Source organism: Artemia franciscana, chromosome 2, assembly GCF_032884065.1.
Source record: "Artemia franciscana chromosome 2, ASM3288406v1, whole genome shotgun sequence".
Lineage (NCBI taxonomy): Eukaryota > Metazoa > Arthropoda > Branchiopoda > Anostraca > Artemiidae > Artemia > Artemia franciscana.
Genome location: NC_088864.1, coordinates 31,552,085 through 31,572,517, shown reverse-complemented (window position 1 = coordinate 31,572,517; position 20,433 = coordinate 31,552,085). Strand labels below are relative to the sequence as shown.

Genomic DNA, 20,433 nt, shown 5'->3' with positions numbered 1-20,433 from the left:
AGTATAAATATATATAAGTCTATGGTTTGTAAGGCTAAACGTCTATATTAGTCTTAGGAATTGATAATACTATTTGCTTTATCCTAAATCTTGCTTTATCACCAGGCTTTATGATAAAACCTTGAGAGTAGTATCGGAAGGGAAGCAAATGTTGCTATAAATATTGTTGGGCAATAACTGACCATAGATTGGACTAACTATAAAAAAAAGACTTTTACAATGCATCCACCATAATACATTTATGCTTTCTAATAACTATAATATTTCTGGATATCTTCATTTTAATTTAGCTAAAAAAATGTCTGAAGGAGAGATTCTCATCAAGTAATTTACCGACAAATCAAACATAACTTTCATTAGGTGTACTGAGACATCCTCTTGAAATATCAGTTTTCAAAAGCTGGGGAAAAGCCTGAGAAATTTGAGAAAAAATCAGAAAGCTAGACTGGGAAATATTCTATGTCAGGAAATTAGGGTCGAAACACATAACTACGCGCTCTAATACTGCACTCAACTTAATAAGGATCTCAGCCTTTTTATGTCAGAATTGCCAAGGATACTATAATAGTAAGATCATTAATATAAATTAAGAAAAACAGGCCCCAGAACTGAGCATTGCGGGACCCCGAACTCTACCAGATACGGTAAAAAAAAAGAATATCCAAGGATATAAACCTTTCAGATAAATAAAAAGCAAACGAATTGTTAATTTTGTCTTTTATACCCTAATTATATAGTTTAAAGCGTAAAATATTGTGCATCAATGAATTAAAAGCCTAAGAGACATCAAAAACATAGCAGCAAGAGTCAGTCTTAAATGAAAAGTAAAATTTTGAACTTTTAAAAGAGTAGGAAACAAATATGCTCAGTTGAATGGTTTGTTCAGAAGCCAGACTGAAACTCTTAAAAACAATCTTTAGCTTTTAAAAAGTATAGTAGACACGAAAGCATATCTTTCATGACCAACACTAAAAATGTCGGTCAATAATTTTATGTATCACTCCGAGGTCCATCTTTACATAACATAATCATTAAGCCTCTCTTTAGTGAACTAGAAAAACTCTATTCTCAAAGACATATTCACAAGACTTGTCAAGGAAAAGATAATTAAAGGAGATTCTTAGTACTGGGGTACCCTTGCCCGGGACCATAAATGAAGTGGAGGAGAAAAATTCCTCTCAAATATACGCTCAGCTGGGTCCAGCAGTGTTTGAATAAAATTTTTAGCAAAACAATAGTAATGTATTGTGCGAGAATCGGTCTTTGCTTAGGTGGCGCTAGTACGCTGCCCATGAAATAGGATTTACTATTGGAAATTAGAGAATATTTAATCTTTAAATTAAGTGTGTTCAAAAGAGCTAGACGTGTTAAAATGAAACTATAGGGGATTTTGAAGGAGTAGTGAACTAAATCAAAAGACACTGTGTGCTTCTATGCTAGCAATTAGTGAAATCTGCAATATTATAGGAATGGCTAAGGGTATTACCCAGGAATTTTCAGTCCTATCATTACTAATACCAATGCTTTAGTCACAACTATGACAGGTTGTAACAAAGACTAGGACCAACTGTGACACCAACAATTTGTGACCCTGTCTGCGAGAACTTGTTAATAAAACTACTTCCACTTGTGGTTACTTTGAAAAAATATTAAATAAAATAAAAACATGCCATGCACATAATAATTATCATAAAGGCCCATAAGCAATATCTAAGGAACCACTTAAATATTAAATGTTAGAAAATTAAAATGATTTTTTGAGAAGTTATTATTAGGCAAAGGGACCCCTTGTCCAGTTTTTATGCTCCACCTCCTCTTCAAAGTTATCAAACATCTGAGCCATTTTATTGAAAGCAAATTGGCTCTCTCATAATATTTCTGTTACTGCTTTGAATTCAAATGCAACTACTTCTGACTGTGATTATTTCCAACTACCACTGTGACTACTTTCAAGCATTACATATTGTGAATTTGACTACAATTACTTGAGACCAGGATTGTGACCAATTGTAGATGTGACTAAGGACAAGGGATCACTGATTATTACCAAGTGTGACTACTTTTGACTGCAGCTGTCGCTACTTGTATCTGTAACTGCAACTATTTGCAAATTCGACTATTGCAACTATAAACACTTGTAACTGCACATACAATTTATTCGAACTACTAGTGACTGTGACTCCAACTTAGGCTTTTTTTTGGATTATATTTTGACTACTTTTGACTTCCACAACTCTCAATATTTACTGCTTTTGATGTTGACTATTTGAAAACATGACTGTGGCAATAACTTTTTGTTAATGTAACTACTTATGGCTGTGATATGCTTTAAATGAAATTATTTAGGGCAGAATTGACTTGCCTCAGTAAATAGCAACACAACTGGAATGCTTCTGCAGCTTCTATTGACTGTGATTACTACTACTGCTACTGCTAAGGCAATTGTGACTCTGACTGAAAAAAACAACTGCAATTTCTATTTTTATAACCAGAACTATTGAACTAAATCAAAAGACCATAAATTGATCCTTTAGTTCACTTGTGTTAATATCAAAAATACTACTTGTATAATGTTCCACTTTGATGGAAGGTTAAACGGTATTTCAAACAAAACCAAAAGACACAATATGTATTAATAATGTAAAAATGGCAAATGATCAACATTTCGATAGTAATTAGAAAGGGTATTAAATTTTTGAACTTAAAGAAATTTTTAGCATCCCCTTTGGCGTTTGACGTAGCTGCAGTTTCTCAGGACAAACTTAAATTATGACATTGTAATTTTCAGAAAATAAAAATTCTTATGTTAAACTGAATAACAAACGTTATGTACATTCTTGTTTTTAAAACAAATATCATGCATGATAGTTGTCAAAAGCGTGTATGAGCAATGTAATAGGTACAGTTGAGGTTATAAGCCTTAAAGGTTTCACCACTTCTTCATTAGAATTATGCGAAAGTGATTGGATTAGAGGCAACCCACTCTCAGCACTATATTTAGATATCTCCTGACAAATGCTATTCAAAATAAAAACAAAGTTAACCATAATAGCCAAATGGTCTTTGAGCCCTTGCCTGGGATAACTGTTGTAAATTATTCGTATTTTCTATTGTTTATATACATTATTTACTATAGAGAAAAGGAAAATTTTTGATAATGTGTAAATCCAAAAGAGATAGGGTTGTCGGGAAGAAGATCTGGAAAATTTTTGATGGAATTTTGTACAAAATAAAAGATATTGTTTGCTTCTAGGCTAACATTAGGGTGAATATATAATATCCTAGTAATGGCTATTGGTAATAACTTAAAACTTTAAGACCCACTGTTAAAACTACTACTGCCACAATTACGACAAAGGATAGTTCCAGCCAAAAGTAAGACCACTTGGGACTGCGACAACTTGTGACTCTGAAGGAAAGTGCTTGTGAATTCAATTATTTTTCCGTAAGAATACTTTCAGGATACGACTACTTTCAGTTTTCGTTCAATACAAATGGAAATTTTAAGATTACTGCTCTGTTGAACAAAATTAAATCTCTCAGAATACTACTACTATGGTTTTAACTGCAACTGTAACTAATTGCGACTGTGACTATTTTGAACTACTGCTCGTACTATTTTTGACCACTTTCAAGTCTTAAGAATGTGACTAAGACTACTTGCGACCAGGATCGTGACCAATTAAGGCTGTGACTATATTCCGAGCCTCCTACGACCATTTGGGACTTTGACTAATTTTGACTGTATCTGTCACTGCATTTATTTACAACAATGAGTACTTTCAAATTGACTATTCGCAACTAAAATTGTATCTAAGAATACTATATATTCCAAATACTAATGACTGCGACTGTAATTAAGGCTATTTGCGATTCAACCTGTTACTACTTTTGACTCCAAGTACTTTCAACTGTGACTGCTTGTGACTTTGAATATTTGTGATGGTGGCTATTTGTAACTATGGCTGTAGTTTCCCTTAATGGTATCAGTGTGCATGGAATAGTGATACCAGTGCCGTTACTGTCTGTGCTAGAGCATATTAATAGGGTCAAATTGTCTCAAGCTCTTACGATATCTTTTCAAACTGGTATTACAACCAGTGAGAGTGTGATAAGCGTGCTATTTTTCTTGGGTTGTATGCCGCAATATCTTTATTAGTGTGCCAGTGTCTTTGCTATCAATTAATTTTCTATAAATTTGTCTTTTCAAAGGGGATTGGTTCTTCTAGTTGATATTATAATGACAGTAAACTTCTTATACTCTTTTCTTAACCATACAGAAGCTACAGAAAAACAATCAGTATAGTCGCAATAAAGATAACTTATTGACTCTGCCAGTGTCAACTCCAACATTCTATCTGAATTATGAGTCTGAACTTACTACAAAAAAGATAATATATAGAAGAGAGGTGAGGTCCCAGTTTTCACCGCGGACTAACAGTGTGGGCCAATAAAATATGTGGTGACTCGAAATTAAACTTGCGCTACCCATGAGTTATCTTTCAATAATAGGATTTACTTAGGTGAAAATAGCAATAGATTAAACAAAACTTTCTTACCTCTGGCAAATTATTCAAAATGAAAAGAGCCTAGCTTCAACGATTGTTTAGCTTGTAAATAAATTGTATTTTATATAGACATGTCTAAAAGATAAGGGATATTTTGTGTCACAAAAATATTTGTCGGAGACACCGAATTTTTGGGTCTTACCTGAATGAATTCAGTTCCTCACACCCAATAACATATTGGAAACTTCCAAAATAGATAATCATATATGTTTAGAACAGCCCTAATCAGGGGTTTGCAGCTTGATTAATAAGAATTTTGTCGTTCCTACAAATATACAATGAAGAAAAGTAAAATTTCTGGGCTCTGGCACATAAGGCGATGCCAGAAATCAACTGGGATTGGCCACAGTAGCCTTTTAGTCTCCATAGATGAACAAAATTACAAATCTCAAACACGTTTCCAAAAGTCAAGAAGGACTGGCTAATTTAGCCTTTTAGCCTCTGACGAAGAAAACAATCGTTAACCACAATTGAAATACCAATCGCCTCTTGGCAAACCTTCAATTTATCTATGGCTGAAAATACAAGGGTTCTTCACAATCATTGAGGTAGGTGAAAATCGGGTAAATATCAAAGCGAGCCATAAAATAGTCTTCTCTATCCCATTCCATGGGAATAGCATGAAGAATAAAATTTGATGCCAGATGAAGGTTGAAATCTAATATCAGGCTCAAAAAGAATTGTTTTGGTGAAATGGATGCCAATTCCGATACCGGGTAAGAGGAGGGAATGGGGCAACTGTGTAGAAGAATAGAAAAATAGTGATTGGTGCTTCGAAAGAATTTTGTCCCGAGACTCAATACTGAAAAGGCAAAGAGTGGGTAAAGTGATGAAAGCTGTCCAAGCAGTTTTGCGTTTGAGAACCGATTAACATTCACGGCTTCCCGAAGGGGTTCCTCCTCCCCTTGCAAAAAAAATTAATTCTCTGCAAGACTAAGATTACCATTCCTAGAATCCTTCCAAAGTCTTCCGAATCAAACTCAAAATTCAACACCTCCCAACTGGTTATATTACAAACAATTCTACCTGTTGGTCATTTCTGGTTTTTGCCAGCAAGTCAAAGACCTCTTTTTTCTCTCTAAGGTTGTTTTTACTCCCATGGTTTTATAATTCTCTAAACGTTCACCTTGTCCAACTATTTTTTTAATGATGGTACCTTTTTGATATTTCTTTTCTGTCTCTTAGTTAAGACCTTAATTAATTATTAAGAACTGAACTAAAATATTAGTTATAGCTCACCAAATCTTAATTAATCAACTAATGCTGCTTGAGTCAACTGAAACCTAATTAAATGCCACTTATTGTTTTTCAGACTCCATCAACCAGCAATTTCTTTTTGAGAAAATCAATGTTTAGCAGTAGCCATACATTACTTGACTTTATATAGCTAATGTTATTGTTACTGTTTGTATTACTTTTCTAAGAAATAGCAGAAGTGTATTAAATAGTAGTGAAGGAGAAAAATTGAAGGAAAATAATTTATTATTTTAATTTCAGTTATACAAAATTGGAAAAGGATTTATTATCATTAATGCGTTATGTCAAAATTAAGCTTAGTGACAAAAAAAGGCGTATTTTAATTATTTAACTAATTTTAGTTGTGCCAATTTGATTTAAAATTCAGCATTTATCATTCACAAATGGTAAAATCTTCATCAGCTTGTGTACTTTTATTACCTATCAATTAAATTCCATTATTATTGAAGAAAAACAAGGATTCTCGTTACTTTTATAAGGCTAACATGTCCTTACTTGAAAAAAGATTGTAATATTAGAACAGAATTGGTCTGGGTTTGACCCCTTTACTAGCATTTAACAGGGTAAAAACTATGAATTAGGAAGGAATTTATAGATGGAAATTAGAATTAGACACTTGGGTAGTGAATAGGTTGATCAGGTGGAAGCTTCACTTCCCTTGATAGAATTATTACTAAAGACGGTAGGAGAACTGAAGATGTTAAGAGTAGAATATTTAAGGCTCAGAGTGTGTTATTAGTGATAAAAAGGTTGAAAGAAGGGGAAGATGGTCTGCAAACCAAGAATAGAATATTAGAAGCTACAATGATGACGGTGGTCAAATATGGCTCTGAAGCATGGGCGCTCCGAAAAGCGGATAATGATTTGTATATATTTTACAGAGAAAATGCCTACGGAATGTTCTGCGTACCTGGCTGACATGAGGAATATAAGTGTGCAAATCGAGATTAGTATATTGAAAATTACAGTAAAGAAATTGGTCAAATATGGCTCTTTTCAGTCATAAATAATTACTAGATGTTTTCCATAGAAATCGCCTTTGAGATGTTCTGGGTACCCGGCTGACTAACCATATTTCAAACAGCAGGATGTACTTAAAATCTGGTTCAATCCTGTTTTCTTGGGCTATAATGAATGAAAAAAGATGAGATGGATAGGAACAAATGTGACAAAGAAGTATAAAAGATTGCCAAAGATTATTCTTTTTGGCCAAACCATCGACGGCTATAGTAGATAGTCCTAGCATAAATGAGTATAAAGTATAAAGTATATAAAGTATAAAAGATTGCCAGATTATTCTTTTTGACCATCTACGGCTATAGCAGGCAATCCTAGTCTTGGATGGGAGGACATCATTAAGAAAGATTTAAAGAAAATGAGAAACTTCCTGGAAGGGTTGAAAAGGGAGGCTTTAAATGGATTAAATAGAGGAGCAGCTTTCGTAGCTGTGTTTGCCTCAGGTGGTTCGATGCAGTGGGGAATTGTTAGTAGTAGTGGTAGCAATTAGAAACTTGACATACGCTCTATAAGCTTAAACAGTCTTAGGCAAACCTAGGACCCAACTAACTAGCCTTTGTTTTTACATTTGTAAATAAAACCCGTCTCCCCCTCAGGTTGCCATAATTATAAATTAAGAATTAGAAATCAGACTTAACTTATATAAGCGTAAACAAACATAAGCAAAGCTACGATGAAACTAATAAGCCTTTGTCTTTACAACATCATCTAAAATACGTAACTCTCTTTGTTTGCCATCCAAACCAGAATAAAAATTCAAAACTCTTTAAAACGTGTATATAATGAAAAAAGAAATCATCAATGCAACAGAACAAATACAGAAATAAATACACACCATTAAAAAAAAATTTATCCAGATAGAAAAAAAAAAGAAAGACAGAAGGAGAAAGAAAGACTGTTTTGCTACTTTAGTAATCAATATTGATCAGTACTTGAAAGATATTTACAAGTAAAGATCGGGGGTTAATACCCTTTGAAGGTGGATGACTAAAATTAAGCTTAGCTATGGAAAACCCATACTGGATTTTAAGAAGAAAAAGACCAATGTCTTACACTGGAGAAAACATAATTCCATATCTTTAAAATAAAAGTAATTATAAATATATATTTGGTATCCGCAGAAAAATCTATTCCTTTTGATACAATCATTGATATCACAATTCTGTCTGTGGACTTTCTGTTACTATTGTACTGAGTCGCTACTTACTTACAGTTTGTTATCACGAATGGTTTGATCATGACTGTATATTTTCCCCTAGTAGAGATAAGAGTAATGAGCCTTATAGCTGATACATTTCCTTTGGTTGGCTGCACAACCAAGTTGAGACGGTTATATTATTTTTAGAGAAGATATCCTGAAGTATAGTTTTTTGTATTAAGCATTTTTTTGCATATTGAAATAATTTTTTGTTCCTTTGTTCCTATACTGCATACTTCAAATCAGTTCGATGATTAGCAGTCTAAGCTATTTACTGAGAAATAGTGGCATGTGAGAGTTCTTGGCATGGGCTATCTCCAGGGCAATTTGAATGGACTATTCAAGTTGTTCACGCTCATAGTCTATGGAATATCTAATTTGGTGTAGAGTGTGTGCCTAAGTAATACTATTGGCCTCCTCCAGCCTCTTCATACCTAGCGATTGAAAAGTTGTTAAAAATGGCTGGCAGCATGTCGTTTTTTGTTTTGATGTTCATATTTCTGAGTTTTAGCAGTTACGTTAAAGATATTTCAACAGAAACTCTGACGAAAATGAAATACCGTACTGAAAATATCCTTACTTTGTTTTAATAAATTCATGATCATGTATTGATCATGCAACTATTACGTGTAGAAGAAGGTTTTTTATATTAGTAGAGGTAGCTGAAGGACTGGAAAAATGGGCTTCACACTCTTTCTTATTAAATATAGGATATATTGCCGCAAAGCTTTTACTTGTTTAAGTAGAGAAAAAGTTTATATTTTGGGCAAGAATAGTTCTAACAATCGTCGATATTTGTTCTGTCAGTTCGAAAAATTTATTTCTCAGCTTCCTATTATGGATACCTTGTCATTAAGATATATCACTTTATAAATTTTCATGTACGCCTTTAAATACCAAGAGCAGCTGGATATCTTCTGTATAGTAAAATAAAAAGATTCTTTGATTTTATTAGACTGCTCTGATCTCTATATTTAGACCAATAAAAACATATACTTGGGAAAATTATATTATTCAAGAGTAAGTGAACAATAAGCACTTATTCCTTAAGTGAGCATAACTATTTACTTTTCAATATAAAGTTTTGTTTTAGTTCTTTTTTTCGTAATTTAAAAGCAAAGAAAGATTTTTGACAACCAGATTTCTCTTAAAATATTTGCAGTAAAAAGATGCAGAATTCAATAATTGAAAATAAAAAGAACCATGCAGTTAGACTGTTATGTACTAGCTTAAAATATGCCAAGGGAAACAAATTTAGGTCTTAAAAAGTTACCCAAAAAAATAAAATTAAAGTTATCTTAAACATTTATACCTCAGCTATTCTTAATTTAATCTTCTCTAAAAACAAATAATAAAAAAAAAAAAAATATCAGCAAAGAAAAAAAAAATCATAACAATTTCAAGCCCCACAGTTATCCGCTTTAAGATGAGGTGAAGGCTAGGATTTTAATTTTTAACTGACAACAGTGGAAATGACAAAGGATAATCAGTCTCGCCAGAAATGTCCAAAAAGGAAGTGTCTAAGAATATACTTTATATTAAATATAAGATATCAATAAGATGTGAGTATCTCAATAATATTTAATTCAAATAAAATTGTCATTAGCAAATATTTCGAACACATAATCTAGTTCAAATTGATCTACTTTTGTGCTATAATTTCATAAGCCTTTCTGAAAATAATGTTTTTGGATTGGTACATGTCGGTTTGCCAAACACACAATTTATTTTCTGCATAGAAGAGTTATCAAAATGGATGTTTTACTTTTGTCGTGCAACTAGGTTATATCGTGCTAAATTTTATGCTCCAACATTAACTCTGGATTTCTGTTTAAAAACTAAAGCAAACTTGTTTAAAAACAGGATTAAGCTATAAGCTGGGAATTGAGTATGCCCAAAAGTTGAAAGATTTATGAAATAAGTATTATTTCTTGCATCTTGGTTATGGTTTGCCTTTTTGGATTATAAAGTTAAAATACTTCGTTTCAGGCTCTTGCAACACTAAAGGAGGTTCTGATAATTTATCTGCCGATCTATACATGCCTACTTGTCGCATGTATTCTTATCTACAAATCAAGAGGAACAATTATTAAGAGCATATCAGCTCAATATAAAGGCGAAATTGTTGTAGAGCCTTGTGAGATCACTTCCTATGAGCAGATGAGAAACATTTTTTTCAACTCAAAAATAGGTAAGCCCATATTAATGTAATTCTTATCACCATTCTCATGGATAAGAAAACAGGGTTTAACACTCTTGGCTTGATAACACCATTCTGATGTTATATATAAAATATCAAGGTCAAACCATTCACAATATATGGAAGTTAAGGAGCAACCGACTGGTCTTTGCAGCAATTTTCGGGAGTGGATGATACTTAAAATGAACTCTTGCATATAGGTCCAAAAGGCCAAGAGAGACGGTTAAAAGTTTCAAACCATTCATAAGTAAATGCAGTTTTCAGCCTTTTACTAAAAAACCAAAACAAGTTTTCAGAACCACAAAAAGTCAGAAAAACAACAAAAGAAAAAGCTCTGACAACAATTCAATTTTACATCAAATGAGCAAAATATAGCTCAATAAATAGAAGAAAAACTCAAATCGAATACATGGTCATTTTCAAAGTGTGTATTACAGTTAACTCTATCAGTTAATAAAAGAAATTAAAAAAGAAATTGCCATTATTTCCATATTGGCTTTCCTGAAAAGAAAATGTACTTTAAACGTTTTCTTTTTATAAATGAAACTTTAAAAAAATCAAAATTTACGAGATCACAAATAATAGATGTGACTATTTACTAAGCAATCCGGCATTATATACAAATTATTTCGAATTGTTTTGATTATATTTTTCTGGTGTGTTGTGATTAATAAAGATCAAACCATTCAAAATAAGCACTGTTTTGAATAGATTTCTGTTGACTTTCTATTGCGAAAGATTTTCTATTTGTTAATTTTATTATTTATTGGCAAGTCAAACTAAACAACCAATACCAAGAAATGGGTACTCTTACCACCTATTTAAATTTATACGATGAAGGAATTGTTGATATGTCAGTTCTTTAACATAGTCATCACTGTGCCGAACAAAACATAGTACTTTTGTTTAGATTGTGATGGTATAATTTTGCTCCAACTTGTTTGCACATATACTTACAAATTAAGGTTAAAAGTACATGAAAGTGCCGGAGGATGCTTTTACCAAAACTTTTAGAAGGTTGGAAATTCCAAAAGCACTTGAAAGATAAATTAAAATGGTAATTCCAACGTGTAATAAAAATCAGCACTTGAACTAGCTTACTCAGCAATGAACTCATTAAACTGAACATTAAACAGACAGATAATTAGTTTGAAGCACATTTGCACTGTATATTTTTTTATTTTTTGCGATGTATCAATTCCGCCTGTTGGTAGAGGTGATTAAAATCGGTATTTCATTTTGTTTTTGGTAAAACCCATTTTATAATTTGGGTCTTCCTGGGCCTCCCCCAGACCATTTAGTGTGTCCTCAGGTAAAAGATTAGGGAAGATCCGACAAACATGTCTGGTATTTCCCTAAGAAGTTTGGACAAGATGTTCCTAGTCCCAGGAGGTCCATATAACAAACTGAGGCTGCCCAGGGGGGGGGGCTGCACAGGAAAAGAGAAAGAAGTCCCCCAAAATGTTCACTGAGATGGGTTGATTAGAGTTTCGAATGTTCAGTGAGTAACAAATCTTGCCCAGGTAATGTGTTACATTGCATAATGATACAGATCACCATTATAGAAGTTTCTTATGGTAGAACAATTGCAGCAGAACATAAAATCCGGATCTATGGAAAAAAAGTTTTAATAGTTTTAAATGCTTTTGGAGGGGCATTTTTGGGATGATGGTTTAATAAGCCAATAGTTTTAATCTATTCTCTCAGGGTAAGGATTGTAAGTTATACCCTGGGGCTATATAAAATTATATAGAAAGGGTGATGATAAAAACTTTGGAGAAGACTCATTGTATTGGTAATCATAATTTCTGCCCCACTATTTAATATTCAGAGTAATGGGAGGGTTGATACACCTCCCCCAAACCACGTATTTTCTGAAATGTAATTTATAGAAATTTTGACTTGGCCATTTTTGTCGTAAAATCTTCAAAGAAGACTCATGCTATTTAAAGTTGAAGGTGATTGAAGAGGGGGGGGCAAATATTTCCCCACACACCTTCTATTCTCCCAAAACGCCTAAAAGAAAAATTTTGACATGGCTATTTGTCGTCGAAAAAAGACCCACTCGATGAAAAATTGAAAGGGTCTTTTTAATAGTCAAAAGTGATTGGAGGGAAACAATCCCCCTCCCCTCACGCCCGTCAATTCCAGAACCACATCTAATAAAAATTTTAAGTAGCCCTTTTGTTCATTGTAGTTGAAAATTTTGGAAATTATATCTTTGAGGATGACACTCCCACAGAGCCCTCACCGTGAAGGGGGTAAGTTATACCCCAAAAGCACATAAAGTTCTTATGGAAAGGGTGGCCATATAGACCATCATATAGTGGTCTTATAGATAAAAAGAGACCATAAGCATATAAATAAGATTATAATATATATATTAGATTACAAGCATTTAAAGCTCTTATGGAAATGGTGGTCATATAGACCATCATATAGGGGTCTTTTAGATAATACTTAAAGAGGAAGATTATCTCACCGAGAAGCAATATATATTCAGATTACTATTAATACTTTCGTTACTTCTACCTTTACTACTAGTACTACTACTTTAATTGCAAGTACTTTTGGACTAAGAGCATTGAGATAAGAATTTCAAGAAATATATCAACATACTAAATATCAAGAGGACACATTAGCAATTTCATAGCAATTGCAAATGATATTAAATTGATCTCCCAGGACTTGATGAGAAAGCTATTTAACTAACCAAAAGGCAATAGGTTGATACTACTGCTGCTGCTAATACTACCGCTATTAAATAATAATATTAGTAATATCAATACTACTACTGTGAATACTATTAAAACTATGCCGAAGGGCATGAAGCTGATATTCTCATGAAATTCTTAAGCGGGTAGATGAACTCAATTAACCCTCTAAAAGCTGCTTGTCAAAAATGTGTAAAAGTAATATCTTTTTGGAACAGTTTGGTGTGTGAAATTGAAACAAACAGGGCTTGTTTTGAGGGATATAGAACTATGCAAAAGAAAATATTTGCATCCTAGTGCTACTGCTCCTACTTATTCTGCTGCTAGTGTTAGTATTATTATTACTTCTATTACTACTACTGCCACCAAGGCTTAGGCCACTACAATTAATTACATAGCTTTTACTACTACCACTGCTATTGAAACTAAAGATATTAAAGCAATAGATTTTTGATTCATAGAAACTGTATGAAACTAAAACAAAACACGCTATTCCCACACAGGTTGTCAAAGCAGACGCATCAGAAATGCTTCATGAATGGTTGATGGTATGTATTCAGCCTTAAACTTTCAGCACATGTAGAAGGAGATGTTGAGGAAACCAAAGGTACTATACAGCATATTGCTACTAAGGCTACGACAACTTTTGCGCAAGATAAGGGTATTAAGGTGAAGTTTTTAAGGAATATTTAGGTGGATATTGAACTCAATAAAAAAAAAATATGAGTATATGGACTATTAAAAAGGTGACAGAGCAATATGTGAAGCACAGCTTATGTATTAGGTTAGATCTTTAAGAGTAAGTTGTGGATGATTTTGAACTAGGCAGATGGCACTATATGTATAGTCTTAATGCTACTACTAAAGTATAAGCTAAAGGAATTTAGATGAATCTTTTAGGGAACGCTTGGGAATTTTAATTAGAGGAAAAAACTATATGATGCGGGTTTCAAAAAGGTCATGTTAGCAATATCATAGGCAGCACCGCTCAACAATAGCTAGAACCAATAAGACATCTCCGCAGTATATCCAGAACGAATAGGGGTTCATGTTGAAATTTTTAGAGATACTTCTAATACTGCTTATTTTTAAAATTACTACTTCTTTTACTAATTGATTTTACAATTTCAATAAACAAAAAGAGTGTAATTGTATCCAAGCTGTCAAAGAGCATAGATAGAATCATTTGGGAATTATATATAGTTTTATTTTTCAGACCAAATTGAATTGAAAAATAGTATTATTTCAGAATTAAAAATTTTTGAAAAAGTTTTAAAACATACAAATAACAACCAATACAATGGATGTTTATAGAAAAACTGAAAAGGTGTAAATTTTTTTTTTTTGATGAAAACGAATATGTCAATAAGAACAAACAGAAATTAATTTAAAGGAAAAATTTCCACAAAACCAGTTTTTCCAAGAAAACCACACACCACTATCAATAAATAAATGAAAATCAAAACGGACAGAAATTACAATAAATAGCCGAGTCAAACTTAAAACGAGCAAAACTTAGCACGAGTAGCTGATAACCACAATCCACAGCCTCAAGACTAGAACAAAATTTGCACTTTCCTGGAAACAAAATTCTTTTCAAATGTTTTCATGTTTCTTACTTTCAGAAATAAGAAATTAACAAAACCTTAAGGAATAAATATCAGCATATGTCAATTAACCTGACAATTTACGGTCATTTGTCTTTTTGTTGTTCTTTTTTACAGTAAAGTGTAAATGGTAGTCTAGTCTTGAGAAGGCAAGGGGGTTATAAGCCCTACCCTGTCTGGATCCGACGCCTTTATTTATAATAGTGGGATTACTTTTATCTAAACTCTGTTGATTTTATTTGAGGGTTTCAATCCATGAGAGAATATTAGTTGGGTATGTTAACAACTAAATGGGATTTTCCTGTTGTACGAACAGATGTTGAAGTCTCTGGATTCCAAAATAAGGCCATGTCTATACTGTTCTTCTAAAGTACCAATTCTAGATTTTGTGTTTTCTTCTGTGCTTCACTTTTCTTCTTGAGATTTTTCTTGGGCTATTTCTTATTCTCTTATCCGGTTTTTATCAGAACCCATGAGGGCTTTTTCCTTGTAAGCCTTTAGTACCAGAAACAGTTTGAACTTAAATCATATTGAAGTTACTAATATGGATTATTATGGTAACTACGGAAGTGGCACAATATAGGGAGAGGCCTAGAAATTTTTTTTTATCCCAATTTGAATCAATTAAAGAAATTGAATATTTAAGAATAGTCAAACCTAAAAGCCAGTCGTATGGGCCCGAACTCTCAAAAATCATGAACCTTGGGTACAAGCACTCAAAAAATTAAGCTACAGACGGCAAGTGTCATAGACGTCGTAAAAAACGAAATCACTAAAATAGAAAACACTGTCAAAATAGCTAGTGAACTCAAATCAAACTATTTCATATTTTATTGACACTTTTAGGCCAGAAACAACCACCAATTGACTTGTACACACACCTTCTTGGGATGTGAAAAGAATTAAATTTGACAATAAATCATTAAATTATTTGAACCTCCCATGGAAAACAAGGCGTAGCAAATTCGAGTTCCACTGTCAGTAGTTTTAAGGTTGGAATTCCTCTTTTTTGGTCTTATGTAAAAAATTTCCACATAAAGTTTCCTAGAACAGAAAAATATTTTGAGTTTTCTTTGGCTCTTTGTCACTCTCCGTTTCACGGTCAGGACCAATATGACTATATTTTTTCTTCGATTTGTTTTTTTTTTTGTCCAAAGGACTTAGGTTATAAATTTAGGGTTGACCATTAGAATTTTCTTTTAATTGTTTTGTTATTTTTGTATTTGGGGGGGGGGGCATTCCCTTGAATAATGTTTCATGTATTTGGGTCTTTGTGGCCTAAGGATTACAATGTCAAGTCTTATGCTGATGAGGTCTATTGCAAACGTGAATAGCGACAAAGACCACACTGCCTTGCCATATTAAACAAACACAACTTATAAGCAATAGGGGAATTTTCCCAAGGCTGTGGAATTCAATTCAGTGAATACCTTGTCCCTTTGTCCAAGGGCCGTCTTCAGAAAAACACGTGAAAAATAAACGCAACTTGGAAACAATAGGTGTTGTGCTAGACGTTCTTACTTGCTTAGACGTCTGCTAATTAGTTTTGTACTTTATCATGGGGTAATCATATATGTTCTTATTTTCTGAAAGTCATAACCATGACTTTACTAGTCCTGGAAGATACTTCCCCCACAGTCCTCTTCAAGGGGTTTTTCCGAGGGGTCTTCGTTTCACTTCATTTCAGGAGGGCCTTAAGACGGGACTTCTTTTGGTGTTTCACTGAATTAGGTCATTTCCAATATCTCTTTTAACTATTACTTTTTAACATTTTATGTTTATTTTCAGCTTTTTTATTCCTGATTATTTTTTTCTTTTTAAACAGTTTTATGTTTTACCTTGTAATATTCGTACAAGTTTGCATTTTTTTGGAAGTCATAACCCAACTGTTCTAGTCCTTCGAGATCCTTCCCAAACCGTCAAATTAACGGGAATTTTCAATGGTCTTTACTAACGCTCCATTTCAGGAGGGGTTTAGGATAGGACTCCTGTTAGACCTATTTTGAATTTGGACTTTTCCAAAATGTTTTGTAATTGCAACTTTCTAGTATTTTATGTCTAATTTCAGCCTTTTCCCACAGTCTTTTTCACGGGGTCTTTAGGGGGCTCTCCTTTCAATCCATTTAAGGATGATTTAAATACGGGACTCCTTTTCGTGGTTTTTTTTTTTTAGGTCGGTCTTTTCCAGTTTTTTTTCTTATCCTAATTTTCTAATATTTTATTTTGTATTTTCAGCTTTTCTTATTCCTTATTTAATTATCATTTTCAAGAGCTTCATGTTTAATTGGGGGAAAATTTTCGGAAAGTAAAAACCCTGAATTTTCTTGTCCTGCAAGTTCTTTCTCCCAGAGTAAATTTCACAACGATGTATTGGGAACCTTACTTTCAGCTTCAAATATGCTATATAGAGCCTATAAGAGCACTGTTAAATTAAACTTTTGCGCGATATATTTGCTTTAAGTATTATTGATTTTGTTTTGTTTATCAACTTTAGAAAATGCAAAATGAAAGCCAAACTTTTATTTTTTACATTTCAAAAATAAACAATAGCCAGCAGGAACAGTTTTCACATGTATGGCCACCAATTTCTTAATTTATCGTAAAATACTCTAAATCGTTAAAGTTTGTTTTCTTATTAGCCCAACAGTCTATTTCACAAGTTTTTTTTTTGGGGGGGGGGGCCTTAACTTATCAGTATTTCAGTAGTGTTTTTAGACAGGAATAGTGTTTGTCTTTTTTGGAAATAGACCGTTTCCCTTAAATTTTGTAATTTCAACTCTTTAATAATGTCTGTGTATTTTCAGTTTTTTTTTATTCCTGATATTCCGTATTTTTTAACATAACCCTGATTTTATTAGTATTGCGAGTTTCTTCACCAGCATTCTATTTCTTGAGGATTCTCGAGGAGAGTGCCTTCTTTTCACTCCACTTCAGGAGGTTCTAAGCAAGGAACTCCTGTTTGTCTTTCATTGAATTAGTTCCTTTCCCTAATATATAGCAATTATAACTTTTTAAATTTTATATTTGTTCTTAGCTTCTCTATTCCTCGTCTTTAATTATTTTCAAGAGTAATATGTCTATCTTGGGATATAGATAGGTTAGCATTTTTTTTGAAGTCATAGCCCGATCTTTAGTCATAATAGTCCTGTGATATCATTCCGGAACATTATATTTCGCGGGGGTTTTCAGAGATACTTTCCTTTTTTCCACTTTATTTTCCCCTTTTTTCCCTTTTTTTATATTTTAAATTAAATAATAAACAAGTATTTGTAACGGAAAGTAAGGAGCGACATTAAAAGTTAAAACGAACTGAAATTACTTCGGATTTGAAAGGGGATGCTTCCACATCAGCACCCCACTCTTTACGCTAAAGTTTGAATCTTTCTCTTAACTCTACTTTTAAATCAGTAAAAAACTTCAGTGTAAAGAGTGGGGTGCTGATGAGGAAGCAACCCCTTTCATATACGAAGTAATTTCAGTTCGTTTTAAGTTTTAATGTCGCTCCTTACTTTCCGTTAAAAACACTTGTTTTTTTTTTATTTAATATCTGAAAGTTTTTGAATCAATGTACGTTTGGATTTTGGCTATCCGCAGATGAATAATTAAAATGAAATTTGTATATTTATTTTTTTGGCTAAATGGTTTTATCATAGTTTTGATCGAATAATTTGAGAAGAAAGGAGCTGGGGAGGAGGCCTAGTTGCCCTAGGTTTTGGTTTACATAGAAAGGCAACAAGAACTTTTAATTTTTTACGGATGTTTTTATTAGTAAAATATATACGTAACTTATAAATTAGCTTACGTAACTTACTTCTGTACTCTCATGTTTTTATTATGTATATGAGGGGGTTCACCCCTCGTCAGTACCTCACTCTTAACGCTAAAGCTTAAATTTTGTCCCAATTTCTTAAGAATAACCCCTGAATCACAAAAGCGTTAGAATAAATAGTTGAAATTACTAAAAATACTTTTGCGTAAAGAGCGAGGTATTAGTAGGAGGTGAGCCCACCATATGCGTAATATTTTTGTTCGTCTTAAGTTTTAATTCTTCTCCTTACTTTCAGCTGAAAAACTCTTTCATAAGCATTTTTCATTGCTTTTTTTAAATAATGCTAGAAAATCCTGCGCTCCCTTAATGGAAATTTTCTCGCCCCATGTTTAGCTCCTCCAAGGAAAGTTCGCCAAACATACCCCCCTCTTCTCAACCCGCCCCCCCCCCCAGTCAAAAAAATCCTCCTGATAACGTCTGTACACTTCCAAATAACCATTACTATATGTAAGTACTGGTCGAAGTTTGTAAATTTTAGCCCCTCCCACGAGGACTGTGGGGAAGTAAATCGTCCCCAGAAACATAGTTAAAAGGTTTTTCCCTGGGAAAAAAAAACAAACAATTAAACACACATCTGTGATCTGCCTTCTGGCAAAAAAAATACAAATTTTTGTAGATAGGAGCTTGAAACTTCTACAATAGGCTTCTCTGATACACTAAATCTGATGGTGTGATTTTAGTTAAGATTCTATGAATTTTAGGGGATGTTTCTTTCTATTTTCTAAACTAAGGTGAATTTTCTCAGGCTCGTAACTTTTGATGGGCGAGACTAAACTTGATGAAACTTATATATTTAGAATTAACATTAAAATGACATTCTTTTTATGTAGCTATTGGTATCAAAATTCCATTTGTTTAGAATTTTGGTTTCTATTGAGCCGGCTCGCTCCTTACTACAGTTTGTTACCACTAACTGTTTGATTGAATGAAAAAACAGACTTATTAAGTCACAGAGCAAATTACCTTTCCTAACAAATGATCCGGCCCTCCTTGAAATGGCAAGGACGCACTTAAGCACCCCTTTTCATATTATATCATCCCCTAAATGAATCTACTTAGTTAGAAGAAGCTTTATAATAAACTTGTTTATGCAACATTCATTTTGAATTGACGAAGTGTTCCTTTTTAAACAAAGGGGCCACGATGCGATATTGTTACCACAAAATAAAAAAGAAAGAAAAAACACATCTGAGCACATACAATTTTGAGTAAGTTCAAATTGATTGTCTTTCTCAGAATATTCTCTTTATGGAAATTTAGCTGCCCTTGCGGCAAAATTATCATTTTACGTGAAAGATTTCTAGAATATATCAATTTGTTGTGAAGAATATTTTGTCTACTTAAGAAGTACAATAGAATTAGACTTTCAGTTAGAAAAAGAAATTTTTTATTTTTGTGATACCATTGGGTTAATGTAATCTTTCCAATGGAAAAAAAAAATAAAAACATGCATCCACTATAATTCTTCTTGGTAACATCCAGAAATCAGAATTTTTTTAGACAGAAGCTTAAAGCCCTTGTAAAGTGTTTTATTAAATTCTGACGATGACAGTATTTCTCTTTCAGAAATTCAGGGAAATGGTTTAGGTTCATAAATTTTGATGAAAGCATATGTTATATGTTTAACATAACCATAAAAACTGATTCCTTTTGTGTGTAAGATGTTACCAAACCACTTTTCGTAGTGTCTCTAATAATATTGGCTAGAGTTATTGATACTTTACATTTCCTTAGTAAGAAGTGTTTTATTTGAATCTTAAATATGTTTTTATTTTGTAGAACAGTTAATGCCACTACATTTAATGCCTTTGAACGTCACAATGCAAATGATCTAATTGCAATTATATTCACTAATTACATTACAATTGAATCTATAATTTGTTTCTGAGAGTGTTTTTAAGCAATGTAAATTTGATTTGAAATCGGTAGTAATTTGAATAATTTATGAACTAAATTATCCATTAGAGCTATGCAAAAAACAAGACACATGGGGAGGAGTCCGCATTTGGGACAATTTTATTGAAGAGAATTTTCCCAAAGGAC

The 20,433-nt window shown here is 32.8% G+C and overlaps 1 long non-coding RNA gene across 1 annotated transcript in view; it reads left to right on the top strand.

The window, feature by feature from the left end:
- Window positions 1–20,433, top strand: part of LOC136034299 (uncharacterized) — an 81,584-nt gene extending 61,151 nt beyond the window's left edge. The window contains exons 2-3 of the long non-coding RNA XR_010619158.1: window positions 10,030–10,231; window positions 20,356–20,433. This is a non-coding gene — a long non-coding RNA (uncharacterized LOC136034299). The remainder of the gene's footprint in view (window positions 1–10,029; window positions 10,232–20,355) is intronic.